The 26,592-nt window shown below is 40.6% G+C and overlaps 1 long non-coding RNA gene across 2 annotated transcripts; it reads left to right on the plus strand.

Moving 5' to 3' along the window:
• The first annotated feature begins 893 nt into the window (after positions 1-893).
• LOC310917393 lies at positions 894-12,909 on the plus strand. Of its 2 annotated transcripts, none has more exons than XR_014591441.1 (4): positions 894-1,226; positions 5,594-5,670; positions 6,360-9,040; positions 12,704-12,909. It is a non-coding gene; the product is annotated as an uncharacterized lncRNA (long non-coding RNA). The 2 variants fall into 2 exon arrangements; XR_014591442.1 differs by having other exon boundaries at positions 7,486-9,040.
• The last annotated feature ends 13,683 nt before the right edge of the window (positions 12,910-26,592 follow it).

Below are 26,592 nucleotides of genomic sequence, written 5' to 3' on the forward strand. Positions count from 1 at the left end.
GCAATGTCCCTTTGCTTGGGGCAATTCTGTTTGACAGACCTCATCCCCTTGCTCAGCCCTCCCCCTCACTGCTGGCCACAGCAAAGGGAGTTGTCCTGGGTTGCAGTGTAGGATGTACACAAAGTATTTATTCTATCACCATCTTCATGAACTGTTGAAACCAGGTGGGCTAGTGTTTTCCCAAGCCCCCTGCCTTTTCTGCTAATGGCCCATTAACGCCTTTGGGGTGTTTTTCTGCTAATGACTTCTGGGGTGTCTCCTGCTAATGGCCCATGAGTCACAGGTAACTCCCTCCAGGGGTTATCTCTGTTAATGGGCCATCAAGGACACATTTCACACTTCTCATGCTATTGTGAGGTGCTCTGCCCAGGGGGAGGAGCCAAGCATTCTCACCTGGATATAAGCTGGGATTTGGGACAGTGCAGTGGGCACTTACCCACTGGATTCCCAGAGGACCAGAGCTCCCAGTCCTCTCTACAGGATCACTGCTTCAGGAAGAGCACTTCACCTGGACTGCTTCCACCATCCTGCTCAGGTTGTATTCTGACCTTGTCAGTGATTCTTTGTGTTATTGCATTTATTTTATTTTATCTTTACCTTTTTATCTTTCTTCTCATTAAATTATATCTCTGACTTGGAGCCTCTCACTCGTTTTGTTTTCAAACCACAACAGGAGTGAACAATTGACTGCCAGGGAGAACCGCAGGAACAGCAAAATCCCTGGGGGAGTGCCCAGAGTTTGTGGGGAGCCCTTGGCTGGGTAGAAAGAAAGCCGAGGGAGAGACCATTTCTCAGGGCTGCAATTACTCACAGGAGGTGCTGAAATGAGATGATAAATGTTAATGTTGGACTAGCTGGGAAACCTCTCACTGTAAATGTGGGTCTATTAGAGAGGGAAGTCACCCTTTGGGGACTGCAGTGGGGGAGGAGGGGAGGAAAGGGAGATGAACTTTCAAAGTGGGAGGTTGAGCTATGGCCTGTATTTTCTTCTCTACCCACACTGCAGTGCTTATTTGCTGCTGGGGCTTATTAATTTTTCACTTATGCCACGCTAAAAATAGTTAATTATTGAAAATGCATATCCGTCTGATGGTGAAAGGCTGTCTCTTCTGAACAGGTGACTGGTTCAGATAACCCCAGAAGGCACTTCTGGGTCTTCTAGGCCCTTGATCAAAATTTATTTTTTAATTCGAAAAGAAGAGAGGTGATTAAAACTGAAAATGATGGTAAGTATAATGAAAGCTTCCTCCCTCCTTCCCAAGAGCTCATATAATGGACTGAGATTTCTTGCTTTTTTTCTTCTTTTTCTTTTTCTTCCTTTATTTCTTTCCTTATTTCTTTATTTCCATCTTTTTTTCCTCCAAAAGAATGTTTTTAATGTTTTATGTATACGTCATGCTGGCCCTTTGATTTTATTATTTTTTTTTTAAATCAGATGTAGAGATTTTGCTGTAACAATAGAGTGAATGTGTGTGGATAACATTACTCACAGTGCTGGTGAGAGTTCAAAGGCTGGAATGTCCAGACTAAATACACAGCAGAAAGATCAGTTCTTTAACATTTCAATTAGACAGAAACATGAAACAACAGGCTAGTGACTTCAGCTTCTCAAAATTAAACAGTTTGACACTGCACAGAGCACACATAGAAATTCATTATGCCTTCACAACTTAAATCTCCTCCTGCCAAAATAGTGGTGGGAGTCATTCCTCAAACACAGGGGTTGCTTTATAAATGTAGTGAGTCCTATACCTTTAGGAGGTAAGGAGGGAATTATCCTTTGCATGGCAAAATCTAGATCAAAAACCTCTTTGGAAGAAGCAGCTCTCCAAGGATCCTACTGTGCTGGGAAAAGACTTGTCAGTCTGTCAGCAAGCTGTGGGATCAGGAGAAGGGAAGTGCAGCCTACACAGGGACAATGCCTTTATCCCTGCTCTGTAATATTGCCAGTCTCGTGGTACTGGCTCTGCTACAGGATGAGAATGGCCATATCAGGGCAGTGGATGCCCTGGTGCAGGGAGCAGTGTGGGCTCACGCTGCCCAGCCTGCTCCTGTCCCCTCCTCCTGTTCCCTTTCCCAACCTGGTTCTCACCTGGGCCTCTGGGAATGAGGAAGCAAGGCAGAACTTCCACGAGGGCAGCCACACAGCCTTCCTTTGGGGAATTATCACTGCCCTTATTAGAAAAAAAGGTCAATTATTTGTCTAAGGAATCACGGGGAAATCTACAATCTCCAAGTCCACAATATAAGTGGCTTTGTTAGTAATTAAATGTCCACTGTGTGTGTGTCTCGGCAGTAATTGCCAATAAGGCTTCTGCACTGCGTCAGCTCAGTCTCACATACTCCTCTGACATGTTTGCAGTGGCAACTGAAACGTTATAGTTCCCTGAGAAAATATTTCTGGTATAAAGTATACATATAAACATGCATGGTCTGAGGATTGCTTTTATGTTGGAAACAAGATCATGGAGTTTGCAAGAGGAACACTGATGGAAAGAGAATGTATCTTTGCTTTTAAAGAAAGGTGTCTAGAGATGACTCGATTACCTCAGGAGAATTAGTTCTCAATTACTATAATTGCTGGTTTATGAGCCCTACTCATGGACCTGCAGTCTTGGTCCTTAAGAATTGCCAATCTCAGCATAAACTGGGAGATGACAGATAACTGCAAAGAGAAGGGAACTAAAAGGTGAGGGGAGGGACAATGTTGATATCTTGATAAGCCAGAGTTTTAGCTCTCTGAAGTCTAGAGGGCATTCTGCAAACACCACAAAAGCTCTTTTGAGGGGGGACATGAAGAAGGGTAAAGAAAAGTGCTGAGATGTGTAAAGGGAATTCCTTCCCTATTGCAAGGGAAAATGGGAAGAAAAAAAAATTGCTTCCAAAACTAAATGTTTTAAAAACCAGACTGTCGAAGCTGACAAATGTCATCTACTTTCTTTATGTAAATTCATGAGTCCGTCCCAGTTCTCAAAGATGTATTGGTCATTCATCATCTAGAGAAACTATATCCAGCTGCAGAGACATCTGACACATTACTTTAGCTATTCACTGTTTTTCAGGTTCTATGCCTGGTAATATCAGCTTTGTGTCACTATTTTGGCCCCTAAACACGTTGAACAAACTATGTAATGACAAATAGTGACAAATGAACGTCAAAACCCTCTTTTTCTCACATGACTATGAGTATTTAGCTTAGCCAAATCTTCATTTTCTCTTTTCAATATCCTCCCAGGAATACTAAAGCAAATTTAAGGATGTGGTTGCAGAGCTCCACAAGGGTTTAAATCATGCTTTTAGGCAAATGATATAATTTTAAGCTTCCCAGTTTTTTCTAGAGCTGAGAAGTGGGAAGCCACATAACTTCTTTCAATAGCTCACAGAAGACCTGGCCAATTGTTCTTGCTTTGGTTCTTGTTTCTAGAGGATATCAGACTGACAAGACTCAGTGTCGTCCAGATGTAGCACAAACCTATTTCTCCATTTGAGCCTTTTCCCAAGGAACACCACTACCTCATAGACCAAAAAAACATAAAGAGGACTCTGAGGAATTAAGATAAGATTACAAAGGAAACTATTTTTGTTGATGATTCCCAAATGGTAGCCCAAGCACTGTGACTATCCCAGTGTTTCAGTGTGACTATTACCTCTTTACCTATTATATGGCACTCCAGCCTGATGGGGAGAATAAACCAACAGGGGCCTGTAGGCCTAATTTCCCATCCTGACACTAAAACAACAGCAATTATTCATAGCATCATGTCAGCACCCCACTTTTGTTTCTTCTTCAGGAGAAACCAGAGATAATAACCCTGGCTTAACTATTTTACCAGGTATTGAGATTAATTTGTTTTCCAGTCACAAAAATCAGTTAGCGCTGCACTTTGTCATTGTATTCTCCCTACTCCCCAAATTCTGACTCCTATGCTCTGTCAGACTGTCCCCTACACTTCTCACATCTTTCTGCTCTGAAGGTCACTCATCCTACTAGCATGGCAAAAAGAAAAGTTGAGTTCAGCTTGCTATAATGCTCCTACAGAAAGTAACAACTGTTGAAACAAAAATGGAACCAGAGCTAATTCAGCATTTAGAAGCAATCACACTTCAGCTTCACACTCTCACATATTTCACTGTCTCTTGTCATCCATATCAGACAGATACCTAACTATATTTGCCAGAGTACTCTTATGTGGTACACAGCCCATGCTATAGTCAAAGCCATCTGCTCAGACATATTCTCCTGAAGAACTGAGACTGGAGAATGTGAATAGGCAATTAAAAGCAGTTCTGTGAGCAAAATTTGCTTTCTAACCTGACCCTTCACAAAAATGCTGAGACAAGGATGGGGGTAAGATACACTCTTGGATTTCCTGCATTAAAAGAAGAAAAGTTTGGACCTCATCATACCAAATTTATTTCTAACAAGACCCACTCTGATCATCCACACCAACATGTTGGCTACTAGTGCTCACTCCATAGCACATTGGCTTCACTGAGACTATATGCACAACTGAAAGCTTGAAGCATCCATCCCCCACAATAGTTTTAGTTAGCACAGCAGATCAAGGAGTAGGCACAAAGAAGTTTATGGAAGCCAAGGCACTAAAATCTTCATCTTCTTAGGGAAAAAAATTAAGTGACTGTGCAAGGGCAGGTGTGAAGTCCTGGAATTTGAATCTTATCTCATCAGATGCCCCATTACAATCTAGTGAGACACATTATTGTGAGCAAATATGATCAGTCTGGCAGCACTCCCATGCAAGCAGAAATGCTATTTTCACAGGAATCATTAATAGCCGTGTTCTGCCACCGGGCTAAACAAGGAGAAAAGAAAAACAGGGTGAGTGTGTCATGAAATCAGTATAAAGAGAATTTTGATCGACCAAGAAGGAAAATGAAGGGGGAAAGTCAGGAACAACAACCTGAAGGGTACCTAGAAATTCCAAACCAAAAGACTTGGATTTTCCTAGATGTCCAGCCTGAGGCAGAGACGAGCAGCAAAAAATGAGAGAAATATAACATATTACTGAGCAACACCTTCAGTAAGGCATCTGCTGTCAGCAGTCTAACAAAGAACTGACTTAACTCCATGATGGGTGTGAAATTACCTGGATAAAGTTTTCCATATGTACACACCCCACTCTCCCCCCCCCCAATAATGAGCTTATCCAAAATAAATCAATAAGGTCCATTCTGCCTCTCCAACTGACAGATTCCCAGTAGTTCCACAGCATCCTGGGTCTCACCACACCAGTGCCCAGTTTCATGGAGACCAGAGAGGGTCAGTGCCTCAGGCTGAGCTAAGGTTCAGCAACTTCCAAAGCTTCCACATCAGTTCAAACATCCAGGTTATAAACTTCTGAAAAATATGAGTTCATCATGAAAATAATAGCACACAAAATCCTATAATATTCACATTTGCTGTATAAAGCTTTAGATTATCTCATAAAAATAAATAATACACATCACTATCATATAACCATGGAGATTTGTTCTTGTTTTTTAACTCAGATCACTGTTTTGCATACAGAGCAAAGGGATGATTTTTGGTTTATCTTACAGCTTAATGTTTTTTGCTTCTTTTTTTGAACAGACTTTTGCTGTGATGTTCGTAATCCAGCTCTCAGGCTACATAGTTTCTTCTGATATACTGTGATCAAGTTCTAACTGGTAGGTCTAGTTTCTTCACATATATCTTTTTAGATAAAGCCTTTGCAGGAGGGAGAAGATAGAAATAGAGTTGCCACAAGCCTTGGATTTGGCTAGTTTATCTTGCACCCTACTCCACTTTGCTGAAGGACATTAATTGTCCTGAGGTCTCCTTGGCCTGCACGTTTTTTTTCCCCTCTATTACCCTCCCACCAGCAGGAATCATAACCGTGTGAGCAACAACTGCCAAAAGGCAGCAATTCATAATCAGCAGAGTGATTACAAAGGAGCCAGCAGCAATGCTGAAGTTTACAGCACTTCCTGTGCACATAACTACGTGGTAAAAATATTTGCTGCAGAGAGTAAACATGCTTAATGGGTTCCAGTTTAATTTCTTTTTTATAATCCTCTGCTGAAAGTATATAGTGCTTGGGAAAAGTGCAATGCTGACAGCACAGACAATGCAAGAGCCCTGCTAAGCTGCACAGTGTGTGCAGTGTGAACACCTAAAAGTGCCCCATCTGTGTGTCCAGGTCTTGATGTGCACTGGCCAAGGCTGACCTGGCAGGGCTGCCAGCCTGCCCCCTGGGAATGCCCTGTCATACTGGTTACCCATGATACAACAGCATATTGCCATTAACAAAAAAGAAATATGGGTGATATGAGTCCACCAAAAAGCTTTAGTGATTTTCCAACCTTTTTTTAAACAGATTCATTTTCAGATCCCAGGCACAGAGGATGTTCACCGTCTGGAGCCTCACATACGCAAGGCTCAATGTGTTTTTCTCTCATCTTCCCTGCACTTCCTCAGAGCTCCAAGAGCCAGGGAAAATTCAAAGAATTGCAGACTTACAGATCTTTTATTTTGGGAAAGACCTCTGAGACTATCGAGTCCAACCTCTGACTGACCACTACCTTGTCAGCTAGACAATAGCACCGAGCGACATGTCCAGTCTTTTCTCGAACACCTCCAGTGTTGGTGATCCCACCACCTCCCTGGGCAGTCTGTTCTAATGTTTAACAGCCCCTTCCCATCCAGGCTGACTCCAGTGCAGACCAGCTATTGGGAAGAGTAACAGGTTACAGAAGGCTTAAAACCATTGACTGACCTGGCATGATTTAATGGGGGAAAGTCAGCTCATCCTTCAGATCCTTTATCCAATCCAGCCTTTACTTGGAACATATCAGGAACTACTGGGACTGGCAAGTGGCTATCTTCTACACAACAGTGGAGAACCATGGAGGAGATATGTCCTTCTCCATCACTGGTTTTACTAAGTACACCCTTTCCCACTCTTTTACTAGATGCGAAAATGGAACAGACAAAATGAGACTCATAAAGAAAAAAAAAACTAAAACAAACAAAACAAAACAAAACAAAACAAAAAAACCCAAACAAAACAAAACAAAAAAAAAAAAACCACCAACCAAAAAAAAACCTAAAAAATAACCAAAACAAAAAAAAAAATCCATGAGCCCCATTTATTTAAAAGAGAGTGCAAGAAAGAGATATAAAAGAAAAAAAAAGTTTGTCATAGTCTTTGTAAAACAGATACACTTTCACTTTTCACATCTGAAAAAATATATGTGTCAGAGAGGCTGCAAGAGGTTCCCTGTCTTTTTAACTCCTAGAGTGAAAAGACTGCAAAATTTGTCTTTTTAAACAGAGGCCTTATCACCATGTAGGTCTGCTTTTCCAGGAAACCAAGAAATTTATTCTTGATTCTTGCTTTTATTCTTGTGTGATAATCAAGAATCTGTTTAAATACTGCCTAAGACTGTGAGTTGAATTCATTCTGGCCTTATTAATTGTTTGGTGTTGTCTTGCCATTCTAGCCAGAGGATGGTGAAGAGAAATCCTGAGAAACTGGAGCAATTGGATCTGAGTTTCTCTAAAGAAATGTGGAGGGATTGGGTGATTCTTTCATCATGTCTTGAAAACACAGAAGCCTTCAATATTGTCTTTTGCAAGGAAAATATGACCTCATCCTTGGAAGGTGGCAAGGATAATGCACAGTTTGCCTCAGTTTTTCTGGGAGCAGATGAAAGAGACAAGAAAACCATCAGAGTGATAATGTGGAGTCTTGTGATCTAGAAAAGATGGTTGATACAATCTTGGATTTTTTTTGTTGCCAATAGCCCCCATAGCTGGGGGCAAATTCTGCTTCTGAAAAGTTGACCTGTATACTCGGGGCCACTGGTAGATACCACAGTGGCTGTCATTCCCAAGGAGACAGTTCTGGGGAGAAGCCATATGCAGAATTGCCAACCCTAACTGTCCTATAAGCTTTAGTTTTGCAACCTGAAATAGGCAGTCTATGATGTCTACCATTGCACCACTTGTTGCTGGACATTTCATGTCAGCAGTGGACTTTGGGTACAACAAAAGATAGTTTCACCTTCAAGTGAAGGAAAATAAAACCACAGGAGAAAAAAGACTTGAATAAAATGATCAAAGTAAAGCATCCACTAGGAGATGGAACTTTCCTTTTCACTCAAGAAAAGGAGCTTCTGCAGCAATGGAAAGGCCTTTAGAAGCACTTTACCCTTCACATCAGGGAACCTAAAAAGAATTGAATATGATAGACATTGCAGAGGTACACTATATGGATACTGCAAGAACCACAAGTACCTAGCTTTCAATGTTTTCAGAAGATATATGTCTGCATTGTGAATGTGGACATGCTCATTAATTGCTTAGATTTTAAATTTTGATTCTAACTTTCATACAGTTGAAATGAATACAGGCATCTGCAGGATCAGATCAGACTTGTTTGTATAAATATTTTTAGCAGTATTGCATTGCTTTATTTTTGTACTTACAAATTGCTACTACCTAATGAAAAAAGCACAAGGACTGATTTTTCTGTTGTTGAACACTGTATGCCATCTTCAAAACATGAGCCCAGAAACAACCTGACCTAGGGATTTTTCAAATGAGTCAGCTATAGAATGAGTTTCACTACTGACATCAGGGCAAAAAGCACCTGATAGCTCACAAGGTGTTGACAATAACACATCATACCCTTAGTGATATCCTAGGTTGTTTCTTTGAATGGCTCACAGCTTCCAGCAGTTGCCTAAAGGACAAATGGACCATGTTTTCGTTTCCCTTGTTAGAGAGAGCTCTGCAGAGAGATGACAGGAATGAGCCAAATGATAAGGGGAAAAAACAGAAGAAAAAAACCCCAAAACCAACAACATAAAAATTGCTTTCTTAGAAATTTCTAAGCCACATTGCAGAAAATACCACCTATTTAAGAGTTTTTCAGACCGCATTGTCCAATCTGGACCCCTTGCAAAGATCCAAACCTGCAAAGACAAGTGCACTGCAGACAGACCCAGCAACACCAGAAGAATATGACTCAGGGTGTCTTCATAATCTCTTCAGGTAAGTTTTTAAACAACTAAATTTTGTGACCTGTTTTATTAAAGATCTGGAGAAGGAAGAGTACCATCACAGTAGATAAATATATTTATTTCCAAGACATCACTTGAGAACAATTTAAAGACCTAAATTACAAGATTCCAGAACATGGTAAATTATGATTCACATCCCAACCTTTAGCAGTCAAAGTTCAGGGTGATAAGAAGTTGATTAAGGAATGTCTATTTTTAAGACATCATTTTTTAAATTCACAACTGTAGTTATTGGTGAAACAAATAGAGAAGATTTGGAGCTGGTGTTTTGGAGCAGGAAGGAGAGAAAAATTGCTCCATTTGAAAATTTCTTTATTATTTTGGCCTAATGCCTAAAACAGCTGTCATAACATGCTGCACAATTGTTTTACTGAATGAAGTATGGGATAGTAGAAGTCTCTTATTGTGCAGCATTCCAGTTCTGGCTGTACACAGATCTTTCCATAATCTTCTGCTGCCTAGGAGTAAGGAAAGGCAATCATGACAATAAAATATCAGCATTATTTAAAGTCAAATATCTCCACTTAGGAGGTAAAAAAGTCTTGAGTTTCAGAGGTGCTATTGCAGGCTTTTTAAATTGCATGCAGTAATATGGAGAAACCATCATGCTGAAGATGTTCTGCAAATTTCTTTGGTAAGATTTTAGGCAGGAGTTGACAGATAGTATTATATGTATGTATGTATGTTTGTTTTCTATAAAAATATCCCATGCTGTAGTATTGTGTTAGAAGAGGTTGTGAGAATGTGGTGGAATGGTGAACTCTCATCCATCACCTCCCAATGAACTTCTCAGAAGTCCATTTATTTATGACAAGGTAAAATCATTTTGCTGTTTTCTAGCTAGTGGCAAAAGAAAAAAAAAAAAAAAAAAAAAAAAAAAAAAAAAAAAAAAAAAAACAGAACTACTCAGTGCACTTACATTTTTAGCATTTTTAGATGCATATTTTTTAAAATGGCAAATTAAATGTCCAGGGGGAGAAATTTTTTTAAAAGTTACTTATCTTTTCCTAAGACATCGGTCTTCTCTAAAGCAAACTCTTTCTAAAGTCTTTATATGGGATCCAAATCAGACCTCTTTCAATGTGTAGGAATTGAATCCTGACAATTGAGGACATTTTCATGCTGTAGCCTCTCAAGCAAAACATTTTTCCTGAAGAAATGGAAAAATTAAGCTAATTTATACTGAACTACACTATTATTGTTCTTAAGTAGAAATACATAAAATCAGAGAAGGCTGTACAAAAGATTTGAGGTTTGTATCCACTCAGAAAGAAAAAGGCTAAACTCTACCACGATAATTATAAACAGATATCAGGATATCTGTTTCCACACTCAATATTTGCCTTTTGGCTCAGGTAACTTCCTTTTAATTTCCAAAAAGCAAGAATCTTTCCAAACTTCCTATTTTTTCTGGCAATTAACTTCAGCCTCTTAATTTTCTTCAAATTTCGATACCTAAGGTAAAAAGATGTCGGAGAAGCAGATTTTGTTTTCCGGGGTCTTTTGGAGGTTACAGCAGTAAATTACAGATTCTAAACTAACATGCATATAAGAAAGTAACAGAACTTGCAAAGCGACAAAATATTAGCAGCTAAGGACATAATAAAAACTAATAATGAAGAAGGCACAAGATATTGTGATGCTTCCTCAAGGCTGGTTTTCTGATTTCAGAAGCAGCCAATACTGAATGCTCCGGAGAGCAGGGCAATTCATCTATTTCTACAATACTTCGCTAGAAAGCAAATGTTGGCCTGACCCCAGCTGGCAATTAGGTTATACTGAGGAGTTTGAGGATTGATAGCCCCTGTCATTTTAAATTAGCACTAAATGTAGTTGAGGATGTTATTCTTATTTGGGTAAATATTGCATTCTTTTTGCAAATCATCCGTATTAAGGTATTTGTCTCATAAAATAGATTGAAGTCCACTATTAAACTGTGTGCAGTATAAAAAATAGCTCGTGTAATTCATTTTTACAAGTGTTGCCTTTAACTTTCATCAGTAAGAGCTCTTGACAGGTCATTCAAGATTTTTCAAGCCTCTATCAACTCCTATCTCTTTCTTTCTTTCCCTTTCCATGCAAAATACCAAGACTTCTGATCTAACACCAGAAATGAACAAAAAATATGCATCTGTTTTTTGTTTGGAGCTTGTAACATCCCTCAAAATTTTTCTCTTTTGTTGGAAGATGTACTGTCATTTTACATTTCTAAAATAAATTATGACAATATAAAATACACATAAATGTTTCTACAAGAATGCATTAATCCACCTCTTCTTCCTTGTGCATAATAAACACTTTGGAATGGCTTCTATACAGTGTGTGAAGGAGGAGATTTGAGAGCATTTCCCAGCCATCAGCCTTGTTTTATTGAAGTTTAAACTTATTTGAATAACTTTAGAGAACCATATTACTCTTCATCAGCTTGGTCATATCACCCCATTATGGATAAGGCATTAGAAGAGCATAGTGCAAAAATTATGACCCTGAGAATGAGATAATTCTTTTCCCAGGGGAGGACAAGTGTCCATTAGAGACTTTGTGGGTGCTTTTTCTGTGACTGGAGTGTCCCCAGCTCACCCTCTGCTATGGGTCTGGCGTGTCTTTCATAGCAAAATAAAAGCAAGTATATTACTGTGACTGATTATGATAGCATTTAGCATTTGCTTTAATACAATCTTGGAGAAAATGCTTGATTTTAAACACTAGGGTAATTCTATCAACTGCGGTAGAGCTATTGGTATGCTCAGAAGAAAATATGTATTACAAGTGTTTTGTGGAATTTTGACAATAGGCAGGCACTGAGGCATTAGATGATGTAGATTAAATGTATAAGCCTCTCATCTTCCACTAAGTTCCTTCTTTTGCAGACAATTTAAAATTTTGTGACTGATGCACAGAAAATGGGAAAATACAATGAGGAAAATGTCATGTGTCTCCTCAGAATTGCTAAATATTTTCAGCCAGGTTTTCTTATTAAATTTACCCCTTTAGAAACATGAAGCCTGCTAATTAAGCAAGGACTGGAGACTTGTCAAGGTTATGAGAGTACTGCTATGACATAACCATAATTCTTGATGACATTTCACTTTCCCCATCCAGAAAAATCTATCACACTCTCTGAGATGTGACCTTCATCTTGTTAAATGAATACTAGAGCAAAGAGCTCGTTTGACCTCTTACCTGCCCTCCCCTCTCCACCCTCTGTCTGGCCTCAGCCAGTCTGTCAAGCTTGTTTGCTTCATACTAATTAGCTTGATTTCTTTGGCTATTGTTACTTAGCACACTTGCTTTGTTTTTGGCTCTCTTCTGTCTTTGCATGTAGCTATTTGGACCACACGGTTTCTCCTTTCTAACTTGCCCATCAGATTGTTCTCTGGTTTTTTTTTCTTTTTTTTTTTTTTTCCCAATTTTGGTTTGAAACTCTTTATTTAGCCACATTTGTCTTTTGTTACAGTCCCTGCTGGCAGAGAAGCATGCTACATGCTTTTCTTTCCCTATTCTATAGTTCTTGGGGTTTTGTCTTCCCTCAGTCCCACTCCAGCCAGTTTGATTTTTATGACCATGTAGCTATTCCTCTGGAGAAACACAAGTCTGACTCCAGCATCTTTTTGTTCTCCTTCTCCTCATTTAGCATTCATTTTTGCTGCAATATCAGATCTAATGAGATTGTGATCAATGCTTCCCAAGTTGCCTCTTGCCTACAAGTCTTCAATCATACCTTGGCTGCATAATCTACTACACTCTTCCTTCAGTCAATTGTTGAACATATATAGTTAATGTTAAAAGCATCCTGGAACCACAAAACAAAGCTTTGTTCACTTAATAAAGTGGAATCTACCTTGGTAATTGCAGAATTTCCTTTGCATCCTTTCTCATGCGAAAGCTGTAATTTATGTGTTTATTTTTTTGTGGAGCCACTTTAGAATCAAGCTCTTTCTATTTTGGAAACTGAATACATTCCAGCTTTCAGCCTACTCAAGGAAAAAAGCAAAACAAGTATGACAAAATACCCTTTCACACACAATTATCTGCCAGGCAATCACTATCCCATAATATTATCTCACAAAATAACCAGCTCTCAGGCAACATTAGCTTATCCCTGCAATGTTTTTGTGTGTATCTGTCTCATACAAGATACTGGATTTCACAGGTGGTAGGGAGCACCTTGGGATGCTGTGGTCGGTTACCATTGTAATTAACCAGCTTTAATCAGTGCTGGGCCCAGAGTGGACACAAAAGGGCTGTGATGCCAGGTAAAAACATCAAGTCTCTTCTCTGCTGGGTAGAAACCCAAGCCCAGAGCTCCTTGAGCTGTGCTGAATTGCAGCAGTGGAGGGCTTCTCTGCTTTGCCTCTGTTTACCTGACGCGTTCATTCTGATGACTGATGGCTGTTTTCCTTAGGTCAAAAACTTAGGTCAAAATCGCCTCCCCACCTTTGGCTCAGCCAAAGGCTCCTATTTAATCTACAGAAGTGAAAACTTGGGGTTTCTCTAAACAGCCATAAACAAATGAATTTTGCTGTAAGGACTGCCAACAACAAGAGATGAGCTCCATGTCACAAAATATTTTGAGGTTTTGACTTTTTTTAAGCCTTTAAGTCATCTCTGCTCTGTCGAGTGCCTTTTTTCTTGTACATTATTTGTCTTAGACTGGTATCTTTCTGACACCTTATGTGTTTTATTTGAATGCATTTTCCACAGTGTACGAGCTATGACAACACAAATCATCCAGACAGATTACAAGGGAACGGTGCAGTGCATCCTCTTTACACCACAAAGCAGGAGCAGAGGGGCTGTGACCAGGGGGAGGCTGATGGAGCTCCTCTCTAGGCTGTGCCCTGCCCACCCTGAAGCACTGCGGCACTGGGGAAGAGCCAGTGTTTCACTTCCAGGACTTCAGGGGCTTTGGGGTTCCGCACAGGAGATGAAACCAATTTATGATCAGACCTCTGCACATCTGTGCCATTATGGAAAGGTAATAAATATCAGGAAAGGAAAGGATATCACACACTCAATTTGAGAAAAACTGAAAGTCCTATGCCACAGGCCAAATATAGAACTCCATTAACCATTGTGAAGCACTGTTGATGAGGAGAGTAAAAGAACAGCCCAGGAGGAAATTAATAATTCTGTATTAAGTGCAGAGCTTGGATGGTGTTTGGTAAATAAAGCCTGAGGTCATGCATTGACTGATGGGGAAAACAAAATATTGAATAACCACCAGTTCAGCAAACACTATCCATCCTGTGCAGGGAAGGAAGCATTTCACTTATGGATTAAGGAGAATATTGTCACCTGAAAAAAAAATTGCATCAGAATGTTATGCACACAAAGAGGCCAAATAAATTTCCACAGTAGCCTCAGTTATTCTGTTCCCTAATTTCTGGGTCTTCACATTTTTCTCTGAATGTAGTCCTTTTATATATGTCCTTGTGAAGCTGGTACCTTTTTGTTACTGTTTTAATGAGAAAGTGTAAAAACAAGCAGCTTACATGAACACAAATCAGCTTCAACATTATGCAAGTTTACTTCAATTGCTAAATCTTCTGGTTCCAGCAAGGCTTATAGGTTAATTATGGTATATCACAGGAGAAAAAGACTTGGATCATTCTGCTGAAGGACAGATAAAGGCTGTCTCTAGGCCCCTAATAACTTAGAGGCGGCTGGCCCAAGCATCACCCTTCTCCATCCTCATGCTGGAAGAGTGAGAGCTGATCCAGCAGTGCTTACAAGGGAGTGCAGATAGGTCTCCTTCCCTCACACAGGGACTGTCCTGGTGCTCCTGCTGAGCCTGAGTTGCTACTGCTGCTCCTGGGCTGATGGGCACTCCGTGGCCCTTCTGAGCATTCATCTTCAGTCTTCCCAACAACAGGACCCCAGGAATAAAAAAAATCTCAAAACTCATATCTCATCTAAAACACTAGCTGCCATTTCGGAAGAGATGGAAGGGAGCACAAAGAAGAGAAGCAGCAGAATTTCCTCTGGTTTGAGTCTTTTACTTGACAACATTCAAAGGTCTTTTGCAGAAGATAGACAGCCTAGAGCTTCTAAAGATGAAGATGAAAACAAAGGTGACAAAGAAAAGGAAGAGAGAGAGGTAGAAGAGGTTACCACAAGAAACCTGGAAAGGTACGCAAAGGATGTTTCATTCCATGATCCAGCATAGTTTTCATGCAAATCAACAAGACTGACTGCTTAAACTGGGCTTTACAGAGCCAAAATTGCACATAGGAAATGACTTGACATAATTTATTATAATAAATAAATTTCACTAATGCAAAATTAGCAACACATACCATTAATGGAGAATCCTCTGGAGGTGAGTGTGGAAACTGATAAAGAGGTGTCAGAAGTGAAAAGAGTTGGTGAAAGAAACTGAGACAGTGCAGGGCTGGAGAGCTGGGAAGTGCAGGCAGACACCAAGTCATGAAAGCAATGACAAGAAACAGAAGTCTGCCCCAGAAGAGGCTCTAAGCTCAGCGGGTAACTCAAAATTTAAAGATTCCAAGAGTTGATTTTAGTATTTTATGACACAAGCAAACTACTTGGAATTAATCAGATTATACAACAAACAATGTCACTCAACACAAAGATTGGAAACTAGGATCAATATAAATCTGTGTACCCTCTTTCAGAGAAGTGATCATAGAAACTAATGAAATGCAGATAAGTGCATTAGATTTTCCTCTTTTCATGTACCCTCTTATCCTGTCATTTAAAACTCAAAATCAATCTGAGTTACCTTAAGTGGCAATAGTGTGTCTTTAATCCTTGATTCATTTGTTGTGAAATATAGTCAAAATAATAATTTGAAAGGGAAATTTGAAAATGTCACATAGTAAATGCATATTTTACTTATTTTAATGTTTGTTGATTTGAGGCTTTGAGGGCAACACGGTAAATATTCGGTTTGGCTGGCACAAACTGTGCAGGAATCTAATAGAAGGCAATATTGTTGAAAATGGATATCAATTGAAAACAGAGAGCAGTGTCAACTATTCCCCACTGGGAGCAGACAACAATAAAACCAGTCAAGCATTACACAGTTGAGCCTGCCAAATGTCATTAGAGTGTAGAAAAAAGTAAAGGCACATACGAAGGGGGGAGGGGCAGGGAAATATGCTGTGGGTGTTGAAGGGGGGAAGTGCTCGCCTTATTTATATTTTTCTCCTGGACAATTTAGGAACATAAAACTGGGGGGAGGGGGTGTGGTGGTGCTGGACACAGACACGATGGGATGGCAGACCCCAAAGTTTGAATTTATTATAATGGTGTTGTCAGATAATTCAGAAAAACAGGGAAACGTATCATCCTATTGTGAATTAAGAACACCAGAAAGATAAAGCAACACAGTTTAATGTCTCTCAATTGCACGACAAATTACATTGGAGTACAATTTTAATTTTTAAATATCTTTTCGTTTTCATAAGTCTTAATACCGAGAATACAGTATTAGGTGGGATAATTAGGCCAATTTATTTTTTAAGCTCTGCCAAAACAACAATTAAAAACAACAAAACCAAACACGAGCCCCAATCCAGGAGGATGGGATTTTCACACCGCAGGGCTGAGGGCAGATTTGCAGCTGGAGGCGAGCCCTGCCTGGGGAAGCCGCAGGGGCAGGGAGGATGCGGGGCTGGACCAAAGCGGACAAAGGGCGGCGGCGGCGCTCCCGCGGCGCGGCCTGCAGCGCCCCCTAGTGCCCTGCCCTGCCTCTGCCCCGGCCCCTGCCTCTGTGCCCTACCCTGCCCTGTGCCCTGTGCCCTGCCCTGCCCAGCCCAGCCCAGCTCAGCCCTGCCCATCCCTGTCCTGCCCTGTGCCCTGTGCCCTGCCCTGTGCCCTGTGCCCTGCCCTGCCCTGCCCTGCCCCTGCCCCTGCCCTGCCCTGTGCCCTTCCCCACCCTGCCTTGCCTTGCCTTGCCTTGCCTTGCCCTGCCTGCTCCTGCCCTGCCCTGTCCTGTCCTGTCCTGCCCTGCCCTGCCCTGTGCCCTGCCCTGCTTTGCCCTGCCCTGCCCTGCCCTGCAGGACCCTTCCCTTCCCTTCCCTTCCCTTCCCTTCCCTTCCCTTCCCTTCCCTTCCCTTCCCTTCCCTTCCCTTCCCTTCCCTTCCCTTCCCTTCCCTTCCCTTCCCTTCCCTTCCCTTCCCTTCCCTTCCCTTCCCTTCCCTTCCCTTCCCTTCCCTTCCCTTCCCTTCCCTTCCCTTCCCTTCCCTTCCCTTCCCTTCCCTTCCCTTCCCTTCCCTTCCCTTCCCTTCCCTTCCCTTCCCTTCCCTTCCCACAGCAGGGCACTGCACATCCCACCCCAGCCTCACTCCCCAAACCACACAAGCATCGCCTCCCACAGCCGAGGTGCCCCACAGCACCAGAAACCTTCTTGCTCGGCCCCTTACAGAAGTTCTGTAAAATCATCAGGTTTTAAATGAAATTGTGACTCCTTTCGTAGGCGGAGAAGGCGTGGAGAGATAATTCCGAATTCTTTGACATTAACTTTCTTCAAGACACCGGGACTTACAGGTGTCGAAAGTCACAGCATCAGGTAATGTTTCTTTCCAGGACTCAAATTCTGTGTGTGCTTTTACCTGCCATACAGATAAGCAAGTCCACCATTCAGAAAGCCCTTGCTCTGCTGTGTGTGCCTATGCACATTTCTTGTGGATCCAGGTTTTCCCCATTCTTCTCAGTATCAACCAACCTTCCAAATCAGGAGTATAACAGGAGTTTATGCTTCACTGACTGCGAGCTGAGTTTGACTAAAGGACCTTGCACTTCTCTGAGGAGTAAACTCCTCAGACATATTATCTTCTACTTGCATATTTAATATCTGGTGGTAGACACACAGTCTAGAGGGTGCCTCGTTTCTTTATCTGCTTCAGAGACTGAAGTTCTTCTCACCTAACAGCAAAATGTGTTCCCAAGCTCATCCCTGCCCATCTCTGCAGATCCCCAGCAGTGTTCCTGCAATTCGGGCAAGCAGGGAAGACCCACCTGTTTAAAGCTCATGCTGACCAGCTACTGCTCTTACTGTGGAGTACCTGACTTTTATAATGCATTTGGGTCTTTCTGAAATGCCTAACAGCAGATGTTTCATCGCTCAGGGTACCACCGGCCTTAAGTCAAATACAATCATCACTCCAAAAGGAACTTCGTTGTTTGCTCAGTTCAAAGACTCTGTTAAGAGAAATTATAATTGCAGAGCACTGCAATGTGTTTATTTGCAAAGTCAGTTGCCTACATAGTTGCATAGTAAAAATGGAGGTCAAAATAGCTGGGTAGAGATAAAGCATGTAAAGCACAGATCAAAACTACCTTTACCATGTGGTAATATAGTTGTTAGATCAGAACTATGTCTCTGAACTAAAAGAGTCTGCATCCTGTTAAAATTCCCACATCCCCATGGCAAATTTTATTTCCTTTTGAATTCAGTTGTAAAAATTGGAAGCAAGGAAATTCACAGGCCAAAACACTGTCTAGATAACATTAAGGGGCACGTTGCTTCCAAAGCCTTGCGTGGGTTTTAGCCACATGTCTCCCACTGATTTTAATGGGATTTGCATGGCTAAAATCCTGTGCAATGCTTTGAAAATGTATCCCTAAGGGTCTGTCATGAATTCATAAAGCCCCAGAATTTCTGAGTTAAAACCAAAATACAGTGTTGGCTGATTTTAAAGGCTTGTTACCACTCTCCTAATTAAAATACAGGTTCATTTGGTAAAAGGTCTATTCTGCTTTGCATATAATGTGTATGTGTTTAATATAATTCCAGTATGTGTATAATTTATATGGTTGTGTTATTTACACTACAAAAGAGTTGTGTTATATGCAACTTCTAATTTTCATAACACTTTCATTATACATTGGGTAGTAAGCTCCAAACAATGAATAAAATTGCTGCTGTTCTTTCAATGAGCTCGTAAATGTCACTGAAGAAATTGCCGTCATGTTAAGGGTGAGTTGGTTTTGTGGTACACGTATTGACAGAACAGTTTGTTCTCATATAAGATTACAACATTTTTTTTAAAATGTTTTACATAGTATTATATCATTAAGGATCCAGAAAAGTAGGAACGCAAATCAATACTTCACAAAATGTTTGGTTTCTGACGAATGCACAAAATTAAGGAAAGTCAATGGGAAGACTGTTCTTTCATTCTTGTGCCTCACAGGAAGGATCTCAGGTCAACATTGTCATTATATTAAGTGGTCCATGAACAGCCAGGATGTCAGGTCAGCAAAAGCAAACTGGTACTACAGACCGTAAGCCAGTTTCTTAATGGTTTGCATTACTATGCCCACCAAATTTGCAGGTTTATTATCTTTCATGTTCAACACTCCTAATCTGTTCCTGCATTCCTCTTTGTTTTCATTCTTATTAGAGTTAGATAATGTTATGTTTTATGATCATCAGATAGAAAGAACACCCTAGTCCTCTATATCTACCAAGGTAAGCAGGCATTTTGGCACATCCTGACTTGTCATATTAGATATTCAGTAGATGGTTATTGAACACACATAAACAAATCTGAATTTTTGTCAACAAACACACCTCAAATACTTCAAATACTTGCCAGCAAAATGAGTAGGTATAAGAAATTTCAACCCAGCTTTGCAATATGGTCTATTTCTTGTGTTAAGCTTAAAAAATCATGGAACCACAAAACAGATATGGTTGGAAGGGGCCACAGTGGGTCATCTGGTCCAACCTCCCTGCTTAAGCAAGGTCATCCCAGAACATATGGCACAGGATTGCATCCAGACTGTTCTTATATATCTCCAGTGGGGAAGACTCCACAACCTCTCTTGCTGGAGAGGTGGTTTGGTTATTTTTGCTGATCACCAAAGTCACCAAAACCATCTTCACCCTTTCGACAAGGTCAAACATGTTTTGGGAGCATTAGTTTTAAAAGCAGAATCCGGAAAGAATCAGCTTTCCAGGTTCCAAATTAAGTAATAGTAAAGCACAGCAAACTTGCTTGATATCATCAACTGAACTAGCCCAATATGCAAAAACAAATCACCTCACAGCAGTCCAGTCCTTTTCAAATTTCTTACTTTGTATTTTTCTACCAAGAGGACTCTTAATGTATGGAAGTTACCCTGCAGCATGAACAATCCCTGGCAAGTATTCTTTAATGAGGACTGGTTCCATAGCTCAGTGGTCCACAAACTGTAGCCCATGGCTCCGTGGTGGCCCAAAAGCCTTGGATAATAAACAAAAAATCCTCCTGATTTGCCAGGAGGAAGTTTTCAGCTAAGTGCAATTTGCACATTTGCTCTGGGCATTTCTTAAAAATGCCCTGGTATGTTCCTCAAAGGGCACATGGCAGCTGAGGGTTAAAGGTGGTTCACTGGTCTAGAAAAGCCTCAGGGCCATTGCCTTAGCTGATTCTGGGCAATGTATTTTCACTGAAATCATCAATCCTTGCATTTTAACTCTGATACTCATTACCATTCTTTTCAAATACCATAAAAATTAAAGATAACAGTGCATGAACCCTGAAAGGCAATATCCCTTGGCCTCACATATGCATAAGATTTATCCTCCTCTCCTTTTTTCTTTTCCTTTCTTCCTCCTCTCTAATCTCCCTCCTCATTGATTGCTCTTTGATAAACAATAACATACAAGATGCAAAACTCAAACAGACAATCAAACACACAAGAGTAAAACCATACAAGAGGTAGTGTCTATGCACTGCTGTGAGTTGCTCTCTTCACTTGTTTTATTCTTAATTTAGGTCCCTAAGGAATTTTTTTGTTTGCCAGAGACACATTTCACATTCTGATTGAACATGTTCTAATTCTTCTGTGGGAAAAAAGACATGGGGGAAAAAAACCAAAACCAAAACAAAATCACAACCTCTTTGATTTTAAAAGAAAATTGTAATATGTATTGTCAGCTCTGAGTTCGCCTTTGTCAGCAAGGCTGGAAGAATATGTTCTGATCAAATATTTGGGTCTGTGCTTTTCATCCTGAAGATGAGGACCTAAGCTTCTGACATATGTTGGATGGTGGCCAAGTTTAGACCCCTAATATTTTAAAACAATCACCACCTGTTTCAAAGGGCAGCAAAAAAGACACCTCCTTCTTGCTGATCACTAGTTTAGGGTGAGCAAAATCTTTTACTGCATCAAACTGAAATGTAATAGGTCCAAGAGAATTGAAATCTTGCAGTAAGCACTTCATTACCTGCAGGCTTCTATGTTTGTTTTTATTTCCTGTCCAAAACATAACCATACAATGCTTTTTCAGATCTCTGAGTTAACTACTTTGCCTGTCGCTTAAGCCATGTAAAGCCTGTCATTTTCAGCCTTTTGATGTGATCTGAACAGGATGTGTGTGTATATACACATCCATCATTAGATATGTACATTTGCAAAGCCTAAATGTCTGTATGGCTATTCTGGAAATTCTTACAGCTGTAATATCTATTCAACCCCTACAACAGTATTTTAGAATAAAGGCTGTCCCAGATCCATGCATATTCATTTCAGGCCCAAGAAGATTTTAGACAGGGTGTCATCCATCTTTAGGAACAATGGATAACTTTTTTCAGACCATCAGTTGTAAAGGAAAAACATGCCTTTGAAGACACATGAAATGGGAGCTGAGTGGACATCCTCAGAGAGCAGCACTGCCCCTTCAGTTGCTTTTCCAGCCAACAAACTTCCCCCAGTACTGCTTAATTGTAAATGCAGCACATCTCCCATTATTCCACTAGGACCATTAAGTTGTTCTTCATTCTCCAAATGAAACAAGGTTTTGGTTCCCCATGTCTTGACTTTCCTTCAAAGGCTCCAGCTGGCCTAAAGCAACAAATAGATGGGAAGATGGTTCAATGGTTAGATGGCTTATTTCAGGCCACCAGTAGGTCCCAGGAGATGGGCTGAGAAGCACCATGTTGTCTAGGATGAGCTGGGTTCAGGTGCTTGGAGAAATGTGAATATAAAGCTAGTTTTGTGGGCAAAAGCGAGGAGGAGGATTTACTGCAGCAGCCAAAAGGATGGGGCTGAACCTCAGCAGTGGGACACAAACCCATGTCACAGGGCCATTCTGAGATGCCCAGGGGTGGCCCCAAGGGGCCAGGCTGCAGCTCCCTGCAGGCCCAGGAGGGTTCAGTTGCAGGTGAGCCTGTGGACCAAGCCCTCCAGGGCAGGAGATGCATGCATGGCTGCTAATTAGAGGTTTCTAGATTCATTAAGGCATTGCCTGGGGACTGCCCTCACATGGTTTGCTTTGCTGGAACAGGATAACATCCCCTACAGGAGATGGTATCTCTTCTGTACTGCTCCAAGTAGTCAGAGGTTCAGGCTTCTTTCTGTTAACCCAAGGGACTCCTGCTCCACACCCCCTGCACCTCCCCAGGGAAAGGGAGCATGTCTGTCATCCCACCTTTGAGCAATAGCTCCGGCTTGGGTACTTTTTATCCTTCTGAAAATGCAATATGTTCTCCCCTAAGCTGTAGGATATGCTTCTTTTGCCTACTCAAAGTAACTTACTGGGCAAAAAGAAGAAAAAAAGACCCTGCTTTTTTTCCCCTCCACAGAATCTAGCTGACATGCCTCAGAACATTCCAAAAGAAATGGTAATAGAAGAGTATATTGTGGCTCCACATTTTTGAGGGCTTTCATGAATTGTGAAAATGATTGTCCGTGAATGTAGATTCAAAGATAGGCTTTTTTTCTTAATGCTCCTTGAACAGCACAGTCCATATCTGACAAGTTAGAAGCATTAGAGAATAAATTCACAGAGATGAAAATAGAATTTCCAAAAAAGTTTTCCTTAGACTTCAAAGCAGATAAAAAGAATTCAAGGAAGTTTGATCTTTATTTTATAAGTATGTACAAGAAAAAGAGAGAACGAAGGCAACAGTCAAAGAAAAGTCTAGTTTAATATTTCTCTTGTGGCCATACATAATGAGAAGTGGAATGCCACAATTCCTCTGTGTTCGTAGGGTTGCAATTCACTGCCATAAAATTATATCTAGCTTCTTAGAAAATGCCTTCACTTCTCTGTTCTTGTCTCAAGTATGACAACTTGCTCTTGAGGCTTACAGATGTTGAGCTGTACTGGCTGGATTATTCCTAGAAAAATTAAAACCTAACAGAGATGTAATCCTTCTTTAAGTTTCCCACCTGAAAGTGTATATTTTCTCTAGAAATACTAAGAGAGAAATTAATTTTTAAAGCAAAAGCTTGTAAAGGTTTCTAGTTCATAGAGAATCAGACAAAAAGGAATGGGTGAATAGTGTTCCTATTTGAGCAAAGGAGCATCTCAACATTCTAGCATTTGCAAAGAAACTGATCAAAGTGAATGTTTACAAAATGACAAACAATACACAAAGAGATAAGGATGCAAAGAAAAAATCAGAATTAAGCAGAATGCTTTTTTTCCTGAGGTTTTATTTTTAAAGCTCTATTTTTTTCATAGGCCAGTGTCTGGTCAGGCTAATTGTACCCATACCAGGGAACTAAATAATGCCTGGGACTTTTTCCAGCTATGGTGTTCCATCAGCTGCACAATTAAATTGTCCCCAGCAGAACTTTGGCCCAGGCCAATAAGAACTCTTTCAAAGAGGTTCTGGGCATGGTTTGGGAGCTATTGTGGGCAGGAATGATTTCTGGATATATTTTTGGATATAATAACTCTGTGCAGAAGAGAATTGATTAATATAAGTGCAACCTATTTTTTGCTAGTTTGCTCAAAAACCAAAGAATAATGCTAGTTACATTTAATTTGCTTGTATGAACATGACAACTTGATCTGTATCATGTCAAAGCAGAAACCTTATAAACAAACCTCAATGACTATAGGTGTGAGAATGTGTAATGGATTTATACTGTGCATATAAGAAAGGTGCATGCTCATGCATGGGGCCAGTAGCTGTGGTATGAATAGGTGGAAGACAGCCCAAGAGCACAGTGAAAATATGAATGTTACATAACAACAAGGACCTGTCTTCCTGGGCTTAATTGACTGATTTTTCTTCTCATCTCTATATTCTAAGTGCAGAGATACACTCATTTGATCAGTACCAAAACAACATTTTACTCAATGTCTTCCCAGCACAGGGTAGGTTCGTCTTTTTGGAAACTGGACTCAACACCAGCTCAGGCGTATCCAGCAATTTTGGTGCACCTTAGCAACCAACAGGTCACTCCAGAGAATGCTGGAGAGTGTGTCAGCACAAGCTGGGGGAGCACTGGGGCAAGTAATATTTGCTGCATGAGAGCTCAGTTCAGAAAGCACCTGAAGTAAATGTCACTAAGGTTATTTATCCCACAAGAGTCATCCAACTAACAAAGTATTTGAGGACTGAGATGAAATTTTGATAGTTAATTAAATATCTAGTTAATGGTTCTGTTGATTATACTACTTATCAAAATACAAACATTGCATTTTAACGTATAGTCTTTTTCATGAAAATGCACAACTGAGAAAAAATGAGGAATGTCTACAGTAAGTCTCAGGCTTCTTTCATAGTTGCAGCAAGACCCTCACATCTTTTGTTGGTAGAAAGGACTCTGGATGTTATGAACAGCTATGTCTGATGCACCCAGCTATTTTGGTGATAGATGTGTTACTCACTCAACTTGCATGAATGACTGAGGGTTTTATTAGGCATATTGGAAGTGAGTGTTTTGAGCTGTGATGATTTTTTAAGGCATGATGAAGGGTCCCATCTACCCTAATCAACTTGGCATAGCCGGGGCTCAACTTCCAGTGTTGTCTTTCATCAGTGCAAGTGTCAGTCACTGGCCAACACGTTGCCCACAGCCCTCTGCCCTCATTTCTTCATGGCGGGATGCATGTTGTTCTTTCAGGACAATTTCTTTTCGCCTGCTTTCCCAGCTTGCTTGGCCATGACAGGTCTGCCCCGGTTATGGCATTCACCATATGGCTGGGCTTGGCTCCACCCTATCTTTTAATAATTCCATCTCACTGACCATCCCCCTTGCATTGCTTTCACTGAGGGCATTTCAGAATTCAGCCCCAAACTATTGGTTCTGACTAGCTTACCCATGTTAAATCTGAAAATATTAGCATTCATTTTCCGCTCGGTGATAGCCCCTGAAGTGACCTTAGTAGGTTATGTCTCATTTCATATATTTTCCTCCTATGGTAAACTGATACAGTGTTGATACAGCTACAGCTATTAAGTCACAGCTTGAATTCAGATAAATGCATTTTGAAACATGGTTTTAAAATATCATGTAATTCATAGACATTTTTTCTCTTCTTTTCTTCACATTTCTGTGTTGAAAATACACAAAAATATTTTTAAATTCTATCAAATTTTCCAGAAAATGCAACTATGGAAAAATAAACACATGCAGGTATGTACAGAATGGACTACAGACAGCCAGCTGTTCTGAAGGATTGGTGAAAATTCACAATCCAAGTTAAAAAACAAACTAGAGAAATATTTGCAAGAATATATTTTTTTAATATAAAGCCTACAATTTTTAAAGCTATTGAAAGGCAGAGATGGAGACCTGCTAACTTATTTTCATCTATGAGAAAGGAGAGGACTTCAAAAAGTGAAAGCTATTCAGCAATCTTTTATGATTACAATAACTGTAAATACATTACTTGCATTAAAATGCTTTTAATTACTATTTTTACATCTTTTAGGTTGTATAGTTAATACAAATTACACTTTTTTACCTAAGTCTATTTGTTCACACACTTGGGATCACATGGGAATGTCCCTACATAATCTGAGCCTCATGTTGAGGCTAAGAACTTTCCTATTGCACCATTTTGGAAAACTTGCCTACAGCCATGATTTGGCCTACTTAGGCATACACATCCATATAGTTTTAATTACCTCTGTACATGCTATTTCCCGTATGGCTCTGGCCTCACACAACACAGAGGATAAATAGCAATCACCATGCCAGTGCCTGTTCACTGTTTCTTTAATCTGGTCAATGCTTTGTGTCCTATGAAATGGCTTCTTTCATTCTGAGCTTTGCCAGGACATGGATCACTTTCATATCAAGCAAAGTGATAAAGCTGAAAAAGTAACAACATGATCCCTCTTGGATGGAGAGGGATGGAAGTGCTCTTACTCCTGTGTGCAGGCAGGATGGTCGTGCGCGAGTGGATTAAGCAGCATCCCTCAATTTAGGGTGCACAGTTTGTTCAGTTACAACCTCATTTTATCTATGTTTATACACATGATGTGCCAATGCCAAGCTCCTGCCCACAGCTGGTCCATAGGACAGAGCTGCCAATCCTTTGGTTTCTCATGAGGAGCACACTGAGGGTAAGGACTGTGGTCAGTCTCACAATGGTACAAAGAACAAAATCCACAATCAGGATCTTCCAGTATGATGAAAAACCTCTCAGCTTTGTTCCCTCCCCTCTTTTCTCTCTTCCCTGGGCTCAGCAACCTGCTAGGGATGATTTGAGACAAAAAAATCTGCTTAGGGCTCTTTCCCCCCTGCTCCTTTGTGGCAAGACAGAGAAAGGAGGTGGGCTCTCCTCCAGTCCCCATGCCCTCCATCCAGGAAAGAGACAGC

Source organism: Zosterops lateralis, assembly GCF_965231275.1.
Source record: "Zosterops lateralis genome assembly, chromosome: 1".
NCBI lineage: Eukaryota > Metazoa > Chordata > Aves > Passeriformes > Zosteropidae > Zosterops > Zosterops lateralis.